Raw genomic sequence first — 25651 nt, forward strand, 5'->3', positions numbered from 1 at the left:
TTTTCCATAAGCACGAGTTACTATAAAAATAAAACCACTAAAGGTGTGTCTAGGTATAAGTAAAATCTAAAAATAATGAAAAGTTACACTTTAATATCTCTATGATCAGAGCCCAGTCATCTGAGACAATGGGAACATTAAAAAAAATCGGCCGTGCGAGTTCGTTTTACTCGCGCACCGAGGGTTCCGTACAATCTTTGAATTATCTCGTGATTAAAAAGGCGAAATACTTTTGATCAGAAGTACCTACCAGGTACTAAGTTGTGCCCAGCGCCATCTATCGGCAAATTGTCTAAGTCGAGGATAATTATCTGTCATGTGAACCGATTTCAAAAATTGTTATTTTTCTTTTATTTGTAAGGTAGGGCTTTAATGTAATATCTCATAGCATGCAAACTGAATTCGGAAATGTTTTTAGTTAATTAGAAAAAAAGATGTCAAGATAGATATTTTTTTTGTGTAAAATTTATGGTAATATTAATATTATGTAAAAATTTCATAATTTTTCAACGCTAAACTTCGAAGATAAATGAGGGGGGGGATGGTATTTTTATTCCACTATGAAAAAATAATAAAATAAGATTGTTTTGGAATGTCCAATTTTAGCTCTTTCAAACCATACCCCACTTGACCTTGTTACTAAACTTCGAAATTTTGCCCCCTCTTCATATTGAGCATTTTCCATAGTTATATAAAAAAAAAACTTTCAATGTGTCTGGGTTAGCATTGTTCATAACTATTCCAAATTTCAAATCGATAGTTTAAGTTGTTCTTGAGATATTTGGCGATGTGACAGACAGACAGACGGACGGACAGAATCTTTCCATAAGGGTTCCTTTTGTACCTTTTTGGTACGGAACCCCAAAAATCAAAGATCACGAAGCATTGAGAAAATTCTCTTGAAGTTGGTTTGTAATAAACAAAATAGCAATAAATGATCATAGGTTGTTAACCGACGTAGGTCGTCACTGTTATCTTGACTGATCTTGTACCTAAATGATTAATTTGCAATCATTATAGGCGGAGTGCTTGTTAGAATGATTATGACACTTAAAAAAAATACTTCAACGAATTCCTAAAACATCAACTGCACTTACCTCACGTATGTTAACAAAAGTTTAGCGACTGTTGTGGTTGAAATTGTGCGAGATAACACGTTCCGATATGGGGCAGCGTGGACTTTTTGTGGGTATAAGTTTTTATTAGCGTCTGAAGTCCCGTGTGCGGAGGGTAGCAGGCAACAGGAGGGAGGGCCGGGTGGGCGTGTGGGGCTGCGGACTCAGTCGGCACCGAGCCTCGAGTCGCGCACGCCGGCAGCACGCCGCACCCGCGCTCCGCTACTCGCAAAACTTTCACGAACTTTTCCAACAAGAAAAACTGCGCAGTGCTCTGAACAAAATTGGATGCAAATTAGTTACCAGCCATCTGTGTGGTGTGTGTTTGTAGCAGGACAGTTCTATTTGGAATGATGGAGTCTAATTGAAGCAGAATGGGTGAGTTTGAGAATATTTTTTGTTTTTGGTGTACAGTGTTTAAAAAATATGGGTAGTGTGTTTTTACTATTTTAAATGTTGTTTTCAATTTTTTTTTATGATAAATTAAAATGTTTCTGTACAAAATATAGCAAGTATTAGAGTTTAGTGTTAGGTTTCCAATTTAATTTAAATTAAAAATGTTGAAAACAAATCTTATACGTAACTTACTTAATAGAAAAAAAATCCTGATATTTATTTTAGTACGAGTACCTATCTACATATAAGTAATCCGGGATGGTCGGAACTGGATTATAAAAAAACACAACTTAGTTGGCTTAGTTTTCCCATGCATGGTTTTTTACGGCCGTGTAGGATTTTCAATGTAATAACAAGATTATCGCTCTTAGTTTAACATATAATTAGGATAGATAAGTATCAACACCTAATTAATTTCTTTAAGTTTAAATGATACATTATTGGCTTAGAACCTGTCCAAGCCGCTATCCTAAAAAAAAACAGCCAAGTACGTGTCGGACCACGCACAATGGAGGGTTTCGTACCTTCATACGATACGACAAAACCCATACAATCTGTGCGGCCCCTAAGTTTATATTTAATAAGTATAAAAAAATAAGGAAAATAACTTATTTATGGCTCATCCGATCATTTCGAAATAACTTTAAAAGTATTTAGAAGGGTTCAGGAGTATTAACTAAAAATAAAATAAAAGTTTTTTTTTTTTTAATCGTAATCTAATATGGTATAGGTATAGTATAAGGAGAACTCACGTGTATTTTTCAGTGAACGAAACGAAGAGGGAATATTTACCACATGAGGTATCATTAAATATCTTCGCTTCGCACTACAAAATAGCGAGTCTATTTTACGAAATTTTGGAGCGCGTATAAGGGCCTACGGTAGCTGGCGCGGGTGCACGGAGCGGACGAGCGGGTTAACGAAAAATAGTATGAGCAACGCTAACTGAAGCGGACGCGTGCGGCGGACTTCACCTACAAATATCACCCGCGTGCGTGCGCACGCGGCGGGCGTCCGCGTCAGCTAGCGTAGGCCCTAATAAATATACATCACATTCATAACGCAAATACAAAAATTAACAAGATATACTATATACAATATTGTTTATCTTAAACTTAGGTTAAATGAAATAATTTCAAATTCCAAGGAAGAGGGGGGATCAAAAAGTAGACAGATCGAAGAAGAACGAGTGGAGCGGTCGCTCTAGGCGCCAAACGGTAGGGGGGCGCCAAAATGGCAAATGTGAAAAAAAATCTAGAAAAAAAAGTTTACAGAGGCGCGACCCACCCAACACACACAGCAACACAATCTTCATAACAAAATTGAAGAGTTGGCTAATCGAGCAGGCTTTCTATGACCATAAAGAATTCTACAGCCGTGATCTTACAAAATCAAATATGTAAATAATATAACGTACTCTGCATGTATTAGTGCAGCTATCAGCCATAATCTTATGTGTTAATTTAATGTTTTATATTTTCCTATAGAAATAGGCAATTACTGGGACCTGTAATTTTTATTATTAATAAATTGATTATGATTATTATATGTGGAGCTCGACCTTCGGTGTCATATCAACTTGGCCATTGATGTAATTTGGTTTTCTCTCGCAAGCCTTGCTTTTAGCATCGAATGGAAGCTCGAATCCCACGTTCCAGGTCATCAGCTCTATGCAGAGCTTAATCTTAGGCCTTGTTTTTTTTTAAACACAGCCATTTGTTCTTGTCCGAACTCAGCTATTCTGAAGTTCGTCTTTTGGCCCTCTCCCCCCTATCCATGAACGCGCCCCGCAGGAAAGGTTCAGCCTCGCGTACAATTTGCCCTCTGCTTCGATTCTAAGCTCTGGCCTTTGGCCTTGCATGGGATCGCGCCGAGGTCGTAAGCTCTGGGCTATTGCACCAGGATCGTTTTAGAATTTTCGAAAAAAGACCACTTAGTAACACAAATAAAAGGGAGCGACGGACGGGTAACTACGGAACCTAATGCTGAGCATGCTCCGCTAAGCTTGTAGCCTGTTTTTATTAAAATTTGGGTAAAAAAGTTTAACTAAGGGCGCCAAAACTCAATCTCGCTCTACCCTGATCGAGTGCTCGGGCCGGCGCTGGACTGGAGGTCATTGATCATTATTGATAACTTCATAACCACCGAGACCAAATTCCGAGCCTCATCATGTCGTTATATCGAGAAAATCGCTACCACTGGCTCCATTATCTACCAATGAGTGTAAATTCGGTATTAAAATTAAACTAACTAACTGCTTTGGCTCAGCGATCCAAAAAGAATCTTGGCCTGGCGTAATTTATTCTATACAATTGAATTTATTATTAATTTTATTACAGTAAAATGTGACATTGGTTATTATTCAAAATTCACTTAATTTAGTTTTATATACCTACCTAATTAAGACTGTAGAGATTAATTTAATTTTTATTATTTTATTTGAGGTAATTGTGACATTGTTATAAATCCTAAGTTACAGTATAATTTATTAATTCAATTTTATTTTATTTATGCCAATTAATGGCTTAATTCGTCTTTCCAATTACTATTTTTTTCTTTATAAAGTGATTAATGTCACGTGATTCAGTATATAATGCCAATTAGCACGTAAGGTTTAGCTATTAGTGCTGATTGATTGAAATGCAATGAAATTATTCCAATCAGGAAAGGTCCTAATATGGAGCCCTGACTCCATCAACACTAATATAAGAACGTTCATAAATCATAATAGATTTGAAGAAAAGTCTATATTGTCTCCTCATCTGTGACTGTGACTTGTGCTTTACAATGGCTAAAGCGACAATGCGATTAATGACTACCAACTTAACAAATACAAAATGAATACAGTTTTCGAACTAAATGCATTGCAGCGAACCCATATAAACTATCTCTATAACGGTTGCATAAAATCAGCTTTTTTACAACGTTGCATACAATACTATTTTTATTACAAAAACCGAAATGTAAAGGATGCCCTAAAATAACAGAAATGTGATGATAGTCCTGTCTTGGCTAGTTATTATTCATAATATACAATGATGTATAGGTAAACATAGTCAAATAAAAATTGCCTTGCTGCGATCCTGGTTTTCAATGGGTACTTAATATGTAAATTGTATCGTTAAAAGTGCGTTTCACTACAAAAGCCAGAACGCAAAGGATTGCCTAATGAGAGCACTGAGCGTCTATATACGTATATTACACTATTTGCACTAAGCTACTCGTTTCGAGCAGATCATTTCGTGAGAGATAGCATTGTGGGAGCTTTAAGTTTCAACATATCGCTACTCGTTCTTTGATTACGACTTAAACGAAAAAAATCATTAGTTCACCCCGGACCGACGGCCTCTTGAATCACAGATTGTTTCATTTTGGAAAGAGACCAGAAATACATATTAAATCATTATGCAACATTATATTTTTAAACACAATTGCTCAAAACGACGTTTTTATTCCGCCAATTTTTGGCTCATAATCCTAGATATATTATATTATACCACTCATATCTGTATATTATAACACTCGTGCTTTTTCATTATATTATCCGACTGAGTTAAGAAGGTAACTGATTGCTAATAAATCTAATAATATGCATGGAAACGGAGCTTTTTTAATTTGGTCGAGTAATTCTTATTTTTAACCAACTATTAGGTTTCAAATGTTAGTTCAAAGAGGTTTTATCTTATCACACCAAACATAATTTATAGATTAAATTATCTCGTAAATGACATTAATGAATAAACATACCATTTTATCGATTTGATCTCCATCCGTCGAATAGAAATATGAAAATATTAGCTTTTTTACATTTTTTAAATTGGCTTATTGTCGATTTCGTTCGCGCCTTTGCCTTGCGCGCGCATTGGACTAGTGCGTAAAAAAATAACGCGCCAGCCATTTTCCGTGTTTGTCATAAAATTGGAATAGTTTTGCATGTTTTTAGTATATATAATATATATATTGACGAAAATGTCATTTTCAAGCATTGAAAATGAAGAACACATAAGATTGACGCTGCCAGTAATACTTACTAAAATAGAGGCAAGAGCCGAGAACGATAGCCTTTTACCATCAAAATCGGGTGGCAATAATTGGCGGCATATGAAACTTTCATTCAATGGAACATCAGCAAAAGCGCTCAGTCTTTCTTGGAAAACGTCTAGGTAGCTTACTTCAATGAACTGGCGGATAAGTGCCTACATAAAAGGCCAGCACGGCCCTTTTGTGCAATTATTCGATGGTAAAACTGTAAGCCACCATTTTGAAAATTGTATTTTTACTGTTTGACAAAAAAAAATTAATTTATAAGTATTGTTTTTTCCTCGCAAGTGAGTTGAAAAACGTCGTATGAAACGCGTTTGCATTGGTCATTACCCACATCGGCTTACAATATCGCCTCGTGTGTACTGACAAACTTAGCACACTTGTATCATAATGTACTATTATGTCACATTACAGGAAAAATCCGAAAAATATTACAATATCCTGTCGTTTCTTTTTCAATCACCAAAAATAATTTCTGGACTAAGTTTGTATTTTACCGGCCTGCATCTATTTTTATTTACCAAACTTAAATGATCTATTTGTTTTTTTATCAGTTCACAGTTTTTATGGAATTATGTTTGATAGAAATCAATCCAGCAGTTTGAAGATATCTGAGCTCTTTTCCAAAATAATGTAAGGCATTTGTGGCATAGCCATTAATTTTTGGGATATAGTGTAGCGGGTTAAAAAAATTGAATAGTTAGGTAAGTATTACGAAAGCGACTGCCATGGACCTTCCAATTCAGTAGGGAAACTAGACATCATTGGGATCAGTCCGGTTTCCTCACAATGATTTCCCTCGCCGAAAAGCAACTAACAAATATCAAATTGTGTATTCATAAGTTCCAAGAAACTCATTGATAGGACCTGCCCGCGTAGCCAACGCGCATATCGTTCACGCTCCGTGGCGCACGAAACGCAACTGTCACAGTCGCACTAATATGGAAGAGTGATAGAGAGAGATGACTACGCTACGCCACGGAGCGTTAACGATTGTAACGTTGGCTACGCGGCTTGAGGTTCGAACCTACGACGTTTGACTTGGAAGCCGCTAAGTCACCAGCGCCTTAGATTTCATAATGCTGTTTGCGTGAAAAAAATGCAAGCATTTTTTACATTGTTTTATTCTTTCATATAAAAAATGACATCTCTTTATTTCGTAAAATTCCAGCAAATACTTAATTGAATGAGTTTACGAACTCCAGATACCTAACGGTTGTTATGGCGGCCAGAAATGTGATACACGTGCTTTCGTGCGAGCGAAGATAGGCAGCCAACGATGAGGAATAAGTAATCCGAAAATTTCAGAACGTAATTTTTATTATTAAATGAACGTTTGAGATTCAGACCTTCAGTATATTAATAGCATGCTAAAGCTCGCCAAAAATGTACTTATAAAGAGAGCCTTGTTCAGAACGGGCTATTTTTAGGGTTCCGTGCCTCAAAAGGAAAAAACGGAACCCTTATAGGATCACTCGTGCGTCTGTTCGTCCGTCCGTCTCTCCGTCTGTTACAGCCTATATGCTCCGAAACTACTACTACTGGAACAATTAAGTTGAAATTTGGCACATATACGTAAGTCTGTAACCCGACGACGGACATGTAACGTCAACAAATGAATTTTAAATATAGGGGTCACTTTTGGTGGGGTTAATGAGAAAAAAAAAAACGAAGTTTGTCAAAATGTGAAGGCCGAAGGCCCAACGCGTTCGGGACAGGCACGTATACACGCGTGGCCAAAGGCTGAGATGCGGAATATTATTCCGAGAGAGGCGCGCCTTTAGGTTCAAGCGTAAGTCAAACTGGAGACAAAAAATGCAACTAGGCTGTACTTGGCACAAACAGCCGCGATGGTACTTAGGTACATATACTATTGTTACGTGTTTGAGCTCACATTTTTTTTTACAACTCGTTAGAATGGTACGTATTTTATTTTTGTATTAATTACGTAAGGACTATTAAAGGACGTCACTTTTTTTTCTAAAAACGTCCATGGTCGATCGAGGTCACTTAGTAAATACCACGCATGAGGGTTATTTTAGCTCTGCGTCGTTTCTAGCCCAAAATGAGCGTCATCTTTGTCAGCGGTACATTCAATTCTTAGTACCAAATGGATTATTTCCTAAACATCGATATAAAAATTAGGAATATAGCTTTTATAGCTGCAGAGATATGAACCACCGCTCCATAACACTTTCCGTTACATCTGGTGTTTGATTCAAACCCATTCGGGGTTTTCAAGACGTTTCACGTACAAAAAACATTGTTATAAATTGTGTGATGTACGGAACCCTTGAAACGCGAGCCGGACTCCCACTTGACATTTTTTGACAATATATACACTTTGATCCAATTACATTTTACTCGACTTTAAAAAAATACCCTAAGGGCCAAGAAAAAGGACGTTCTGAATACGTTTATAGCCATTTTCTTATATCATGTTCACTGATTATTCCGAGCCCCGTGGATTTGAGAAATTATTTTTTTATAATTAGGTAGACAATAGTTCATCGCGTGGCTAGGGCGCTAGATCAGTATATGTAGTTTGACTCAAGGGACGATCAAGCCAAACTGTTTCGCTTGGCTCGATTGTGCATACGTACAGCAGTAAAGGGTACATTTATCTCGATATTTACTCCACTAATTTATTCTAGTGACAAGGTTGTCGTTGAAACTCTAGGTCCATAGAAAAAGCGTCTGGTTGACATAACTGGTGACCAAAGAACTGGCGGCTTCCTCGCACAATGTATCAGTATTGCGATACAACGAGGAAATGCCGCCAGCATCCTTGGTACAATGCCTCAAGGGCCTATTTTAGATTTAAGCTAGTTATAGTAATCCTCTGTATACAATTTTGTATATTGTTATTCTAGTGACATTAAGGATAAAGTTAGGATGTATTTCGTAATTTTAGTTAAAAAGCTATTTTGTTAAGTTTTAATTTTGACTTATAGCTTTACTATATGCATCTAATGATAAATCAATATTAAATGAAAATGAAAAGGCACTTTTCTACATTTGACTTCTTTGAGGTCGTATCCTACGTGCGGTATCTGAATGGACAGTGTGAAAACGTTCAAAGGATCACGTGCCTAGTGAAAACGAGCCCTCAATTTACAAACTACATAATTCAGGCTACGACTAGAATTCTGACCCATCATTAACGTTACTAATAGATTCACACAGAGAATTAATTCAACGTAAATGGGCAACTAAGACCAGTTGGTTAGGGATCTAAGTAGGGTAGACATTCGTTTCAAGGATGTTTACTCACAATAGATCGGAAGATGGATGTAGTCTGAAAGTAGATTAGGTATTTACCTACTTAACTACATATATTGTTTTGATATCACTTGCAGTGCCTCACACTCTTACGAGCGTTCCATATTTGTGGGATAAGTACGCTGCGAGTAATATCAAAATGAAATCAAATACAGATATATTTTAGCGTTTTATTATATTTGACCTATAATTTATCTCTATCAAAAGTTATCCTCAAAAGTCGCTATGTAAAAATAGCTGAAGGAACTGTTAATGGACAAAGTTCGAACATACAAAAGAAATAAAATTTACAACAGCCATTTGCTATAGTACAAACCTTCCACTTTACTACTTAGACGGTATATTCCGCTTTACTTGACTTTTAAACTGCTTTCAACTAAAACGTTAGTGAACCACATCAATAAATTGTCCACTTCTACCTACACAGTATAATTTGTACTATAGGTATGTTAAGTTTATTTTAGTATTCCAGTTTAGTTGTTGCTTTATTTGAAAATGAAACTTATCTTTATATACAATATTAGCAGTAGGAGAAAGTGGGGTGAGCTATTCACGAATGAAATGAAATGTTCCACGTTTCGCACTTTCAATGATCGCACTGTAAGTAATTTTTCACCACACCAACTGGTAAAGGCCCATTGCCCAAAAACTAATGAAATATTTTATCCACATGATGTGGGGTAAATTAATCAGATGCAAATTTAGAAATGTTTTCTTATGTTAGCTGGTAGAATTGACTTTTAACTTATGATTGTGAATAATACATTTTTTATTACGTTCATTTGGATTTGGTTTGGTTTTTTTTTTTTGGTATTTCATACTTAGTATTTTCCTTGCTTTGAAGTGGTGAAAAATTTTGTGTTACACTCGGAGGCAAAGTTTCTTTAACCCTCGTGCCTTGAAACCCTCGCAACGCTCAAGAACGCAAACTCAACGCGCAAACTTCTCGAACCACTCGCTTTCGGAATCTATTGCTTGCTCGGATGTCAATATTAGCAAGAGCGGTTAAAAAACAACTTTGCCCCCTTGTAAAACAAATACTTAACTATTTTCCTGCACTTGCACATTTAACACTTCTTTTTAATTACTAAAATGTTACTTTTCTTAATAAATTAATTTGCTAAACTTAATAAATAAAAATTCCACATTGATTGGGATTCTGTAAAATGTCTACAAATACTTAACGTAACATTTCTTCCATATAAAAATGAATTGTCGCTTACATAATTAATGTGGTTATTTTTCTCACTGAAAAACCGAGAACATACCTAACCTAACCTGTTCTTGCCAAAGTAGTCCGTGTTTGACTGTATTCTCTTAGTTTATTTTTCTTTGAATGTCATACGATGAAAGCACTATGTATTAAGGTCGAATGTTGGAGTAGGTATTCACTCACCAATCGATTGACTTGACAATGATTCCTAAAATAGATGACAGTTTTCAGACGAGAATGGAAAAGTAGGTTGCTGGACACTTGTCCGTTCATCAGTCCAAAAATATGGGCACCGATTATGAACACGTACTCGTATTATGTGTTATGAAATTACGCACGTTACTAATAATGTAACATGTACAGTCATTTTCAACCCACCAGCTTTTATAGTAGGAGATACGTTATAAGAAAGATATACCCTCATTTGTTATTATTTGTGATAAGGAATAATGATACATAATATTCACATTAACACATCGCCTAGATTTTAGATTTAAAAAATGAAATCGGTTAATCTAGGCAACCATGGACTGGACCAAGTTTTTAGCTTCCACTTAATTCTCGTGCCTTGAAACGAAATTCCAATTTTCGAGCTACTCGTTACGCTCGCTGTTTAATTTTGGAATGTTTCGCTTGCTCGTGTATAATAACAACTTGTAAGAAATCCCCTTATAAAACAAATAACTATATTTTTGGAAGGTAATGCTCAACTAAATATTAATTTGTTTATATGTTAATGAATATTTTATGGATCCTATTGAACGACCTCTGAAAGAAATAATCGACGGCACTGGTTGACCAATTGTTTACGCAGCAAACAAAAAGACTTAATAAAAACACAATATCACAGTTTGGCGCTGCATTTTGTTACCTGTGTGAACGTTATTTTGGTACTGTACGAGTACGTAGTTGTTTAAGCCTGTGCAAAGGCTGCAAAGTTTGTTTTTACGCTTCCTACTTTTCCAAAATTTTAATATAAATATTTGTTTTACAGGGGGTAAAAGTTATTGTTTATTCCTCGTGCAAGCGAAACATTCCAAAATGAAATTGGTTCGAAAAGTGGAATCTTGAGCGTTGCGTGGGTTTCAAAAGATTTGAACTAAATTTGCTCCCGAGTGAAACACATTTTTTTTCACCACACTAACGCGAGGAAAATAATAACCCTAAAACATAACCTACTAATCGAATTCAAATGAAAGTTGTTAAATATTTATCATTCAAAATGATAATTTAAAAGTCAATTCTATCAAATAACTCAGAATTTATAACACCTATTCGGAAAAAGGCTTTTCTTCCGTGTTAGGAGGGATTAAAGCGGCACGTTTCTTCAGCAGGATTCTAAAATTGAATCCTGAGCGTAGTGAGGTCTAGTATAAAGAGTAATGGTATTCAACGGTTGTATTTTTTATATTATTTTACATTTATTTCTGTACATAAAATGTTTTGTTATTACAAGGAAGATATTTACCATATATGATGGATTTTTTAAATGGGGTTCTGAGGACAGCTTCCAGATCTCGTGCTGCTACGACAAAATGGTCTTAGAAGGGGTTGCCAAATAATGTTAATATGTACATAAATACAGATTTTTGAAAAATGTAATCGATTCCATTTCTATTCAAAATCAAAAGCTTCTTAGAGACCAAAGCATCAACACTAAAATCAAAAGCAATTTTTATTTTTATATACCGTCTTACTTATCTTAAAAATATGCGCTAAAGTGTCACTTTATCTCGTCCCTGGTTTCTTAAACAAGTCCCAAGACTTGTGCAAATTGACATGGGTACCGTCGAGAGTGAAGTCATTCGAACTTGCGGCAAAATGTATTATTTACCTACTATTATTTAACCACCTATAAGGACCCTGTATACACTTTAGTGTGCAGATAGACTGCGGGCCAGGAGCATATTTCGTCAGTCATCGCCCCTGGCTGATACTTTGTCAAATGATAATTTATATTCTGTTAAAAATACGCGCCTTACCTCTTTATGTTCGCAAAGTATACGTAAAGCGCTTATTTTTTACATGTTCATGCGACCAGCTGACGTTCTTACCACCGCGATATAACCGCCTGACGATTTTTTAAAATGAACATTAGCATCTGAGGGCCTACCGCGAACCACGTTCGACGTGTTGCCTTCCTGTCGCACTTGTAAATTCGTACGTAAGTATAACAGGGAGGCAACACGTCGAACGTGGTTCGCGGTAGACCCTCTGAACTATCATCTGACAAAGTATCAAATGAGATGCGATGACAATTTTTTTTACGTATTTCGGTGGCTACCATTCCTGAACCCACCAACGGAGCGGCAGCTGACATCCACGAGGGTTCATCATACACACCCATTAACCACTATACGAGTTTTCGCCCAGGAGGCGATTGGTCATGGAAATCTGTTCCTGACTCGCGGTCTAAGAGGAATGGCTAGCTTTGGCTATCTGCGAAGTGTGTGGCGGGGGAAAGAAAAGCAATGCGACGTGGAAGAAAATGGCTGAGGCTTTTCATATTACTTGACTTATGTATATATATTATATATTATAACCTATTGGGACCGTGCGAAGTGCATGGTGGGGGTAAGTAAAGCGATCCCAGCGCATAAGGTGGTAAAAATTAGAACTAACTGCGGATAGCGTCTTTAACATTTCGTACAAGTTAAATGACTCGAAATGAAACTTTAATTTACGATTACTTCTAAAATATTCATTTAAATTGTATGATGTAAGGGACCATTGTAATCTGTATGAAATGCTTAATATAACTAACGTATTTAATTTGATAATTATTAATACTGTATCTGTGTAAATAGCTTTGCAAATGCCACATACTATGTGATCTTTTTCTAGAAGTTAAGGATGGGTAAAGTAAGTTATCCTTAAAAGATAGACATTCAACATCGCGGATTTTTTTGTAGACCCATGAAAGAGAGACAACCCCACCATACATTGTGTTGTTATAGCTCAAACGGATTAGGCAGCGTTTTCGATTAAAGCTCCTAGCCTGTGTGATTTTTTCTGACAACATCTTTATATTTCAACGAATTTACACAAAACCTTAACAAGTTATATACATAAATCTTCCTCAAGAATCACTCTATTGATAGATCAAAGTCGTATGAAAATTCGTTTAGTAGTTTTTAGTTTTGGAGTAGTTTTATAAGATGTAGTGCATTGATGTTTTCCCCTAGACTTGCGGACGGTAGGTTGCGTGACAGACGTGCACATAGCGAATACGGTGTCCCACTGCTGGGCAAAGACCTCCCCCCTCTATCTCCACTCGTCTCGGTTTTGAGCAATCTTCGACTTATGTATGAGCATAAACTTTCAAATTACTAATTATAGAGCAAGATCCCAGAGCCGCCAGACCTTACTTATTTTCCCATGAATAATAAAATGTATGGGGTATTATAATGTTCGTATGCACTTTTAATGTCTGCATACTTGCTATATTGTCCCGATGGCCATGTGTCCGGTACAAGGTGCTAAATATAGGTAAAAATATTACTAACTTTTCTTAAATTCTCATGGCTGATTTTTAACTCTTTACAATATTATTTGACAGCTTTAAAGCGTCTGGTACAAGTTATTACCGCTGGCGAAAATGGTCTGACAATGTTAATTATCGCTCTTTAACAATATTTTCTAAATCATACATAAAAAACAGCCATGAGAATGTAAGAAAAATTAGTATTATTTTTTACCAACCTTTAGCACCTTGTACCAGACAAAATCTTTGAGGCAATAATAATTTTTATCCAATAAGTAACAAACAAGACTTCTTTTAAATTTATTAATAGGTAGTTCCCTAATGCGCTGCGGTAGCTTGTTATACACTTTAATGCACATTGCAAAACACTGTCTGTTATATAATGAAGTCTTAGGAATACTATCATGTACAAGACGACCTTCATTTCTCGTGCTCCTCGGAAACACAGTTTTGGCCGTCGTGAAAAGTTCCATATGGTTCTTGACGAAAATGCACGACTCCAATATATACAAAGACGGAAGCGTCAGGATCTTTAAATTTTTGAACATTTCTCTACATGACTTATAAGGGCGTGAATCACAGATTGCTCGGATACATTTTTTCTGTGCAATAAATGCTCTATCCAGACTTGATCTGGCCCCCCAAAGGATAAGGCCGTACCTCAAATTTGAACTAATATAGCCGTGATAAGCGGCTAAAGAGGCTTGTAAACCGGACGTGCGTCTCAGTCTCCTCAAAACATAAACAAACCTATTTATTTTGGAACAAACTTTTTCAATCTGTTCATTCCAGTCCAGATATTTATCTAATTTTAAACCTAAAAATGTTACGTTATCCATTTCGGCTATAGTTTTATTTTTATAGTGTATATTTAATTCTTCACTTTTGCCGAGTTTTGTATTAAATTGTACATAGTTCGTTTTCTCAACATTTATTTGCAAATTATATTTACCTAGCCAATCGATTACAAAGATCAACTTTTGACGGTTCGTTGACGTAAACAGGACGTTTAATTACCTATTTAGTGTCATATCCCTTCAAGTGGCGCCAGCAAAAATGCTAAAAGTAGTCACGAGGCGCCGCGGATTTGCACAAGTGACGCGGGCCCAATAGCCGAATACAAAATCGATTTAAAAAATTCGATGGCAAATGTATGAGAATTGTAAGGGCGAAATTCAAGGGACTGGGGGTAACGGGCACCACTTTTCAGCCTGGCAATATCGGGTTTCTCGAAGCCTAGGAACACTACTAAGTATACAAGGTTCAGAACTCAGACTGCGGTCTAATAATAATGCTTACGATACAGTTCTAGAGATCTTGGTCTAAATGGATCTCATAGCCGCTAGGCGGGCGTCAAAATCGCATATAACCAATTCGAATACCTTTTTGTATTATTCGTGCCTAAAGTATTAAAGCCAGAAATATTAAAGTTAACGAAATGGATAGGACGTACTATTCGGAAAAGGTAAACGAATAATGCAGCCATTGCTTTCGGGTGGACACTACTGGATACCACAGGGCGCAGAAGCCGTGGCTTCGGGCATCCTGTACACTCTTGGCAGTCGGGCTGAAATGGAGCGAGATCAGAAGGGTTTCTGAAGATAGGAAAGCATGACGCGAGCTTGTAAAGGCCATCCGCAACTCTGGGGTGTCTTAGGACAACAACAACATTATAGTTAACTACGGTCTAGTTGAAGGTTTCATTATATTTGACTTACCTACATGTGTATTGCTCACTCTGTTAAGATGCAAAACCAGCGCACTAGCATACCTCACGTGTTCAGAGAAGGGTTTTCATTTTAAAATTACAACCCTAGTTACAGCTTTTATTAGCTTAGATATTGGTAAAAATAGTCATCGTCGTCAAAGGTATTTATTGAATAAACCGTCCCCTAACTAGGATTTATTGCGAGTTAGCGAGCAATAACTGTGCCTGCATCTAAACCGAGCGGCGTGTCTCAAGCGGTCAATTGATTAAACGAAGCAATTAACCAATCAACCGGCAGCGAGCGACGTCGCAAATGAGTGCGGGTTCACGTCTGCCCCGTGCTCGTTAGCTTTGAACCGACGGTCACCGTAACCCAATGCCGGCTACATGCCGCAATCAAGTCCAGTGCATCACTGTTTAATGAACTTAATTACACTTTAGGTATAATAGCATCCACTGCTATCTAGTTTAACATGAGATCTAGTATTTAGAATGTTGTTAAATAAAAAAATCACTGAAATTGAGCTTGAATAGACGTAAATGGTCTTCAGCTAAATTGTTCCTACAAGCCTATTACGAGTATTGTCACGGTTTTATGATTAAGATAGATATAGCTATGAAATCTTACTAGATTTACCCACCTGCACGCACCACAAGGGACTGCAGTCTAGATCTCGCAATTTAGAGATTTCGCACGAGGTTTCGAGATTCAATTTCGTTGACAGGATATCTCTATTTTGGCAAACTCGGTCGAGATCTAGATTAATATTTTCGAGATTGCGAACGAAATTGAAAGATTGGATCTGTGTGAATTACCTTGTTTTGAGTAATCTTTTTGACCTTAGATTCATGTTGCTCAGGCAGTGTTATTGTGTGCGACCGACTTTAGCTGACAATAAAAAGCACTGCGGCGCGTTCTGTGTCGAAGAATCGTGGAAACTTAGTGTAGGTACGTACCAATAATTATTTATACGATTTTTGCTCGCTTAATCTACATTTTGTCAGTTGTTCAGCCTTGTCAAAAATATCAACAGAACATGTTAGTATCTCTGCTTCTTCGTTTTATTATTGTTAAGTTACGTTAACTATTGGTTTAATGACACATGCAAATAAGAGCTAAGTTATTTCTTGTTTTTTTTTAATAAAGGTTGAATTTTTGTAAATTGTGTGACTGACGTACCCCAAGTAGTAGTTATATACAGAATTCGTAGAGATTTTTGATCAATACAACACATTATTAAAAACTTTGTCAATTCTGGATCTCGTCGCGATTAATCTCGATCTCGAAACACTCAATTTCGATTCAGATCCTTCGTGCGAGATTGCATTCCCTACGCACCACTCCTGCTCATAGTTTAGCAAAATCGAAGGCAGCCGCTAAACAAGTGGTTAATTGATAATTTCCACTACACTTATTCAATCAGATAATTTCCTACTTTTCTTGCAAGGCTAATAATTCTCTAATATAATTAGGTAGATACTTGTCAGGACAAAATCGTGACTTCATAATTATGTGACACGTGATGAGATTTTAATTGTCACTTGTTGGATTAATCTCCGGCTTCGTATCGCCTCGTAGTTGAAAGAACATAGGTCGCAACATTTATGTCATCGCGCTATAAAAAGGCACTTATTTGCGAGTCACAGTGAGCTGCAATATACGACCATCAAATAAACACGAGTCAGCTAACTTTATAGGGGCATGAAAGGCCCCAGCGAGGACTGCTGCGAGTTACACGTTTATTCTAAAATTAAAGTGTATATATTGGGGAATGTTCGCAAAGCAGTTGGGAATGACTGTGACATCCGGGCGATCAAAGTAATCGAGAGAGTCTGTGCGTTTTATGTATTCATAGCAATATAAATATATTCTTAAATATGCCATTTGAAATCGGAGTGAAAACTTGTCCTTTTTAACTACTTGTATTCTAGATACGAAACTACCACCACCAGCTCATAAAGGCCCTCTTGAATGTCCTAAAACTGATGAGAAAGTTGCATTTTATCCACAAAAGTGACAAAGTAGTTTAATGCAAATTTCCTGACGTTGGCTGGTAGAATTGACTTTTAAGTTAATGATTTTGAATGATAAATATTTAGTAACGTTGTATACTCTCATTTATGCTTGTAAAGTACATGATACTTGTAGCCCCCGTTTAGCCTATTCTGATACTACAGAACCCTATACTGAGCATGGACATGCTCTTGGCCGATGTTTTTATCCATATTATTGAGGAATGCCACCCAAATTAGTTCGAAGCAGTCACCGGACAAATTTCCCATGGAAATAAATTTTGATTCTTTCTGTTTTTATACCTCTTTCTTGTATTTTCTTGGTTATGTTTCTTTATATTGAAAACATATAAGTATCTTCGGACCGAAGAAAAAATGGCGGTTTCATACATTTTGCTGGTATCATGTTGAAATTTCCTATGGGAGTAAATTTTTTTTTCGCGATTTCGGGATTAGTCCCTTAGTAAAAGTTGCTCAGTATGACCTAAACATTAATGGGTCTCACATAACTATATACGGGTCTCTTTCTTTGCTTTTCGTTCTTTTTCGTCGTACGCATAAAAATACGGAAGACTGTAGCTGCTAGAATGCCTTAACTGAATTAGTAGGTCAGCTAGAATGCCTTAACTGAATAAAACTTAAAGAAGTTGCATTAAGATACCAATCGTTATCAAGTAACGTTTGATGTCGAAATATAATGTTTTTCCATTTAAAAAAAAACTAGCGTGGTTTTGCTGGCAGATGCTGTGATGAATGTCAAACATTTTCCTGTTTGGGACACCACGGTTGTCACGATTCGTTTTGGAGTTATCGAGCTTGTTTCAAATTACCTGTTTCAATTAACCCCACCACCAGTCTCACTTAAGTAGGTACCTATATATTCACCACTTGGGTTTGTTGAGCTTTGGATATAGATTCGATATTGCTGCAGACTTGCACTTGTCCATAATTTCATCGATGTTTTCACAGTCTATAAATTGTATAACTATATACAGATGTCAATCACGATGAAAAAAACAACGATGATTAGATCGATATTTGATGATCAACTCTGGCCACGGAAGTTGAACCCATATCTTTGGATTGCCGGTCCAACGCGTTACCAATTGCGCCAGCTGACCAATTCACCGCGAATTTTACCATTGCAACTGTGACAACGTCACTAGCGACATCTGCACTTTAAGGTTTACAACCTTGACCATAGATTGTATAGATGTTTTGTATAGACTTATAGATTGCAGTGTGGTACGTTCCACAATAAAAAAGGAAAAAAATGGCATTTGATGTTGTTACGGATTGAATCAATAATACAGTCAGCATCAATAGTGGCGGATGAAACAAGAACGACGCGCTAAAAGTATCTGATATTTCGGATAACTTTTCCAAATATAGATAAATCTTTAAAATTCACGTTCGAAAGTAAATCTTTAACAGTCTTAGTTATTCTATATTAAATACATCACTTTTTGTTAAGCTGTTACAGAACTGTTACTTATGAAGCGTTATTTGATCCGCTATTTTTGATGCTGACTGTATAAGAACATTAAATTTCGTCTCTCTCAAAATTGGAATCGAATGTAACGTAATTCAAAAATTAATTAATTGTAGAATTGATTTATAACATTCAGTTAATTTGAAACAACGCCAGTTTGTTTGAACTTACATATATGTATCGTTATTAAATTTTGTAAGCAACAGGTTTGTGGATTGTGCTTATATTTCAATTGATGAAATTTGCTTTATACTACGTCGGTTACAAAAACCAAAAATCCTAAAACATGGAACTTTTACCCCTCAATCCCTTAAACTAGGGGGTGAAAATTTGTATGAGACTTCCACAAATATTGTTGCTAGGGACTCTTTGTTATAAATAAACAAATACATACCTATTTCTGAATTTTTAGTAAATCACCCCCACCTTTTAAATTAGGAATGGAAATTGGAATGGATTTTTGCATACAAACTTAATTTCATGCTTGATAAAATAATAGATAAGAGCGATAGAGAGTGGGCTGTGAAAAAAGGGACCTTTGATGTGCAAGAAATATACCCCGAAAAAGAAAGAAATAAAAATATTGTCCAAAAAAAAAATCCAAAAAGAAGTGAAATCGCACCAAAAACATTTTCATGTAAAAAGTTGCCAAGACGAAACCATATGACTCGCACTGTAAAAAAGTTATCAGATCTCCTGTAGAGTCAAGCTTCTAAGTCTTCTACACGCCCTAACCATTAATTTAATTTACTCTTACAAGCCCTAACTTCACAAACTCTACACCTTGATCAAATGATGTGGCTTGGCTGTTTTACTCAACGTTAAAAATCAACGAAACGGAAATTACTTACTACAAAACATTAAAAGTCAATTCCACCAGCCAATAATTTAACCAACCAACCTACTCATAATTTACATCAACATTAAGTTACTTTGCAACTCTTATTGATAAAATGCAAATAATAATGAGAATCCTTACAAGCTGCTGCAGTGAAAAGATTTTTTTACCTCTAGCGTCCCAACGTCCTATGATAGTACCAAAGATACATTGATAGAGTAAGATGTAACGGCTCGATTCGAAGAATGAGATACGATAAGTTCTGGTTTAAATATGTTCTCATTTAGATATCGTTTGTATGTTGATACTTGACAGAAGCAGTTCGATTCGGGCAACCAATTTCACTTTGACATTAGAAATATCGTAAATAGATCTTATTGGGATCACAGCGGAATTGAAATAAATGTCAATTTTGACATCTCGTTTAGTTATCGATCTTTTAAAGATCTTTCCAAAATCTTAAACGTGTCTTAATCATTCTTCGGATCGGGCCGTAACGTAACACTATTTCGTGCTTCGAGTTTGAAATGAAATGACGCTATACATTTTGCGGTAACTCTGAGTGTCAAAAGTAGACGTTTGAAAATTCAGGGACCACAAAACATATGGCGCAGTACAGTGCTGTTTTGGATGCCAAAGTAATGGACACGTATTTTTCTTCACAATGAAATTTGAATCATTATTAAATTAGACAAAGTTGCTATTTGTATCGTTGGTTATTGAAACAACGAAAATATTTTTGATTTTTCCTGTACGGTGATCCGCTCGAGTTGAAATCATGATATGTGCAAACGATAATCTTTGTAACTAAATAATTAGTATAATTATTAACGTTCTGCGCGTCGTAATCGATTTCCATACTTAGTCTTTCACACTTCTTTTTTACCAGAATCTTTGGCGGCTGATCGTATGGTGGGTTGAAGTTGATGACCTTGGTTTTTTGTGCAAAGTAAGGGTTAATACTAACAAAATACATGCCTAATTTCATGAACGATCAAATTTAATGCATCCCACTAACTGTCACTGCCTTTCTATCTTAGTTCTGGGCAGCTTGCATTGGTAAGACCAAAATAGATAGGTGGTACATTGTATGATGGTTGGGATTTCCAAATAAGTATAGATACACATGGCAGTAGTAGGAGTTAGGTTTTTTTATGGCCTTTTAAGGGTCACAATGGACACACTTTACCCGCCACTTAAAGGTATCTTTTAGTTTTTACAGCCTCAATATATTTTAGTACTTAATTTTCTACAAATAATTTTGTTTACGGGTTTAAATTTAGTTTTAATTTTATAATATTGTATTCCTTGGTGTTCCGGGTGTTCGATACATAAGTATTTCCTTATTGATATCGTAGGTGGGTTACCGAAGCCCAAAATTGTTAATACTAAATAGTTTTATTTCGTTTTGTTACTTTTAATTTAGTTTTTATATAAATTTATTACGGCTTATTAGGTACCCATTATTAAAAGATAATATATAGCTATATTATAATATACAGTGAAACTTGGTTATGTGGAACCTGGATAAGTAGGAAACCTCCATACCTAGCTGGAACTCATGGCGCGCTCCCGACACTTTCGCACTGAATTACCTCTGTTAGTGACACAAAACAAACCTCTATAACTGGGATTAGTGCTTTCGATTTTATAGTCACATTTACCTCTATAATTGAGACAGAGTACCTCTTTACAGAGACTATATAATATTTGAAATAATACTTTTGCTCAATTGTTTTTTTTATGTTATAGAAATTGACCCCTGTGTAAGGATACTGTTTAGTTTATATAGATATTTTGTCATTATAATAATTTTTTCTAGATTAAATAAGCTAACTATACTATTAAAAGTATTTGTAACGATCGATCACGTGAAGTCACGTGATCGATCCCTCCATCTTAAATATTGAACGAGCATTCAGGAGGGGCCATTCGAACGATGACAGTCGGACGATGACAGTCGATGCAAATTACAAGTGGTTACGTTGATTGTATTATTAGCAGGTCAGTACGTTTTGTTTTGTTAGAACTCGATACAATATAATTGCTTGTCTAAGCGTACTACTGTCGTGTGGTTAGTTAGATTGGAAGAGGTTATATTCATGGTGCCAAATAAATGTATTTTGATCACACCTACCGTTCTTTTAATATTATGGTTAGACCCCTTATACCTGTATCTGAGATAAGGTCATTTTATGACCTCTTTAACTCTGATTTCTTTTTAATTTTCGTTTTTTTACTGATGTTCAGTCTACTTACAAATTCCGCGTTAGGTTAATTGTGTTTAAACGTCTTAAAGTTTTGTTTAGTAGGCAAAACTTTCGAAACGAAAGCTAAAATATTGGAAGTCACACGATAAACAAGTCCTTATAAAAAATAATGTGACAAATATTGTAATTTTAGGGCCGTGGAATAAAAGATTATATGCGGATTAGATAATTATACTGATTTATCTTTCGTAAACACTGGGAAGCAAGTACAGGTCTGTTCGTGTTCAAGAGAGGGTATATGAGAATTGCCACAGTAAAAATAATGTAACTTAATGTTGCTTCATTTCAATGTATAATTCGATTTAATTAAGTATCGACTTACATTTGATTATATTATGTGATTGATTTTTGTTTATAAATATTATTAAATAAACCCAATTACAAAAGCTATCCTTTGTAGAATCATTCGTAATAAATTTGGAAAAAGTAAACAGACTAAAAACTTCCTCAGTCTACTGAAGGACAAGGATTGTTTTTGCCTTTTTATACTGTTACAGATTATAACTCTTATCAACCACCTCTTTCTTCGTCCCTTTAAGTGCCACTTAACCAGGTTTCACTGGATATATATTATAGCTCTAGCATTATAAAACTATGAAGGAAACAAGAGTTAAGTAATAAACTTGGTAAAAGTCTTGAAAAATATGTATAGTACCTATACTTAAACTTTTGCGAGTAGGCTTACTCCTTTTCCGAAATCATCTCAATGCACCCCGCATATCTATGTATCGGATCGATAGTGAGGATATATTTATCAATTTCAGTATATTTTACAAATAGAGTCTGCGCGGAAAAAGAAGAGTCGTGGAATGTATGGGGCCCAATACATTCTACGAGTCTTCTCTTACCGAACAGATTCTACCTAAAAGAAATTAAGACGACAACTATATTATGAAAATTTTCTTACATTATATAAATACTTCTCTTAACTAGGCACGTACGTATTTTATTTTATTTATTTTATTTTGATAGGTACAATAACACAATGCAGGCAACAACATTTTAAAATATTCCATATATAAGTATCTTATACACTACCCACACCACGATTACAATTGTACACAACACAACCACGGAACAATTATTAAGCTAAATACAATTTTTCACTATAAAATCTTGTTATTAAAGGCAGTAAAGAATATAGTAAAATATAACAAACTGTTAGTACGATAAGATATTTACTTACAATTTTGGGACAGCAAAACATTTTGCAAATAATACTACTGTATTCCTCATTCAAGCAAGGCATTCCAAGTTTACTGTGAATGTTTCCTGCGTACAAGTTTCGAATTTCCACATAGTCACCAATATAGACGTGGATGAGCACGTCGCATGACTTAGCGTGTATATTACATTTACCCTCAATAATGTGCGAAGAATCGGACTTGACAACGTTACCATATGGCCGTCCGGCTGTTGTTGGTGTTTAATCCCTTCGGTCCCGCCCCACATGTCCGCAGCCCATTAAACAGGACACCCTAACAAAAATTAATTACTTCACCAAATACTCCATGCTCCGAACTCATTTAATTTATGTTTAAGCTTCTTACCATTGCACATGAATCGTAATGGAATTAAACTCGTTGGGATGCTGGACTGGATCGTGTTCATATACAATGAGTTTATTTTAATGTGTGTTTATATGTAGAAATAGGTCTAATATTAAAACGTTGGTTAGCATGAACTAATCTAAAAGTTAAGAATAGGTCCACGGGTAAGGTAGGACCACTTCCAGGCAGATTTGTAGTATAAATATATTTTTATTTATTTATCGATAATTTATTTAACACGTTCAAAAACCGGACTTAAAGCCTTTAGGCGTTCTCTATGGGTCAACACGTTTCAACACGCGACAGTAGTTATGCAAAACATTCAGTAGGACTCACAATCACATCTATGCAGAGTATGCAGACGCCTGAAAGGATTAAAGTGATGGGGGAAGCGAGAAATTTGTTTTTCACGTCAGCAGCTCGAACAAGGGTAATTTGCTGCTTAAAAACAGTGAGCAAAATCGCATTTTGCTCACCGAGTGAGACAAAATAACATTCAAGTGACCTTTAGATTCGAATGTCATTTCAACGTGCGGGGCCTAATACAAGTTCGAAATATTTGGATTCTATTGTCTTTATCCCTTTCACGTCATTAGCAAAAAGAAAGAGACAAAAAAAGTGCATACGTAATTCAACGGTATATTGACGGTTTATAATAGACCCCCGAAATAAGTCAGACCGCATCGTTCCAAAACACCCTACGAGTCTTCATTCGTAATAATTAATTAATGAAATAAAAGTTTAAAATTGAATAAAAACACCATATTTTACGTATTTTATTATACAATCAAAACAATGAACTTGTACAAATTCACGCAATTATTACGCAGTAAATAATTCTACTTAACTACTTTTAACGATCTCTACTATAGTTGACAAATGGTAGTATCCGCAATTCGGACCGGATCTTACAAAGTTTTTTTTTTACAAAAAAAAAGTTGTCGATTGAACTGTCAATTGATGTTCGTTAATTCATTATTTTCGTATTATTTTATTGAAATTTCTTTCGTTTTGTTTTATTGCGGTAATTAAAGTTAATTGTTAGAATACCTTCAGAAAACATGAGTGAAATAGTGATCCGTCCGTCTGGATTACATTTTTTCAGGTTGTATTTTTTCATGGCTGACTGACGTGAAAAATTTTGTGTACTACACGAGATCAAAGTTATTTACATCTCGTACGCTTTTGAGTCCCTTACTACGCTCAACATTCTAAATTAGATTCACTCGCTACGCTCGTGAATCTATTATAGAATCTTTCGCTTGCACGGGACTCAAAACAAGCACTCGAAGAAATATCAAACTTTGCTCTCTTGTTGTACAAATAACTATTGTATGTATGTGTAATGAAAGATTCAAATAGTCAAAGGAACTGTGTCGACAAAATCCGAAAAATTTGATACAAACTAGGTACTAAATGTCAAAAAAATTAGGCTTTAAAACGTCTGAAATACTTTCCGAATACAAAATTTTTTCTCATTCTGTGTTCTGACTCAGTTGATTCCGTCCGAAGCGAAGTAACTGATTATGTACTGGATTTGTTATTTTGCTTACGTTTAAAGTATTATGAATTATTAGAAATGATAAATAAACTAGATTGCCTAGAAACGATTACGTGACGCTACACCAATACCTAGAGGTTACATTAAATCTACAAAAAAATATATAGATAGGTACATGAAAATAAGATCCAACGAAATATGGAAACCCTATTGCAAACCTATTCCTTCAAATAGTTTTGAAATGATCTGTATTTTATCCTTTTTTAGGGTTCCATACCTCAAAAAGAATAAAACTGAATCCTTATAGGATCACTTTGTTGGGTCACTAAGTCACGCGTTGAGGTATCAAGTTGAAATTAAAACTACCTTAAATCAAACTTTTAAAAAAGGTACGGTCGTTTATGCCGCAAAAAACGTAGCATGCGACGTGACGCGTGTCCATGTATAAGTAATATAAGTATGTCTATTTATATATGTATGTAGGGAAAGTTATTATATTATATTTGGTTGTTGTTGTTAAAGAAGCACCGCCCACAATCTCTCTGCCTTGTCTAAAGTTTGATTGATAAAGAATGCCTCATGGCATTAAGTCCGCCTTTTGGATTATTTTAGATTTTCTTTTGTGCAATAAAGATTAAATAAATATATTTCGACACTCACACAAGGGAATCAAATTTATTGGGTACCTACTTTCTGTTGACCTAGGACTATGAAATTTAGCAAGTATTGTATTCTTATAAGAAAA

The 25651-nt window shown here is 35.6% G+C and overlaps 1 protein-coding gene across 1 annotated transcript in view; it reads left to right on the plus strand.

Moving 5' to 3' along the window:
* Positions 1-576: 576 nt before the first annotated feature.
* The window catches only part of LOC133534847 (uncharacterized), a 127225-nt gene continuing 102150 nt past the window's right edge, over positions 577-25651 (plus strand). The window contains exon 1 of the mRNA XM_061874140.1: positions 577-1493. The gene's annotated coding sequence lies outside the window, so the exon portion shown is untranslated. The remainder of the gene's footprint in view (positions 1494-25651) is intronic.

This window comes from Cydia pomonella, chromosome 2, assembly GCF_033807575.1.
Source record: "Cydia pomonella isolate Wapato2018A chromosome 2, ilCydPomo1, whole genome shotgun sequence".
NCBI classification, from domain to species: Eukaryota; Metazoa; Arthropoda; class Insecta; order Lepidoptera; family Tortricidae; genus Cydia; species Cydia pomonella.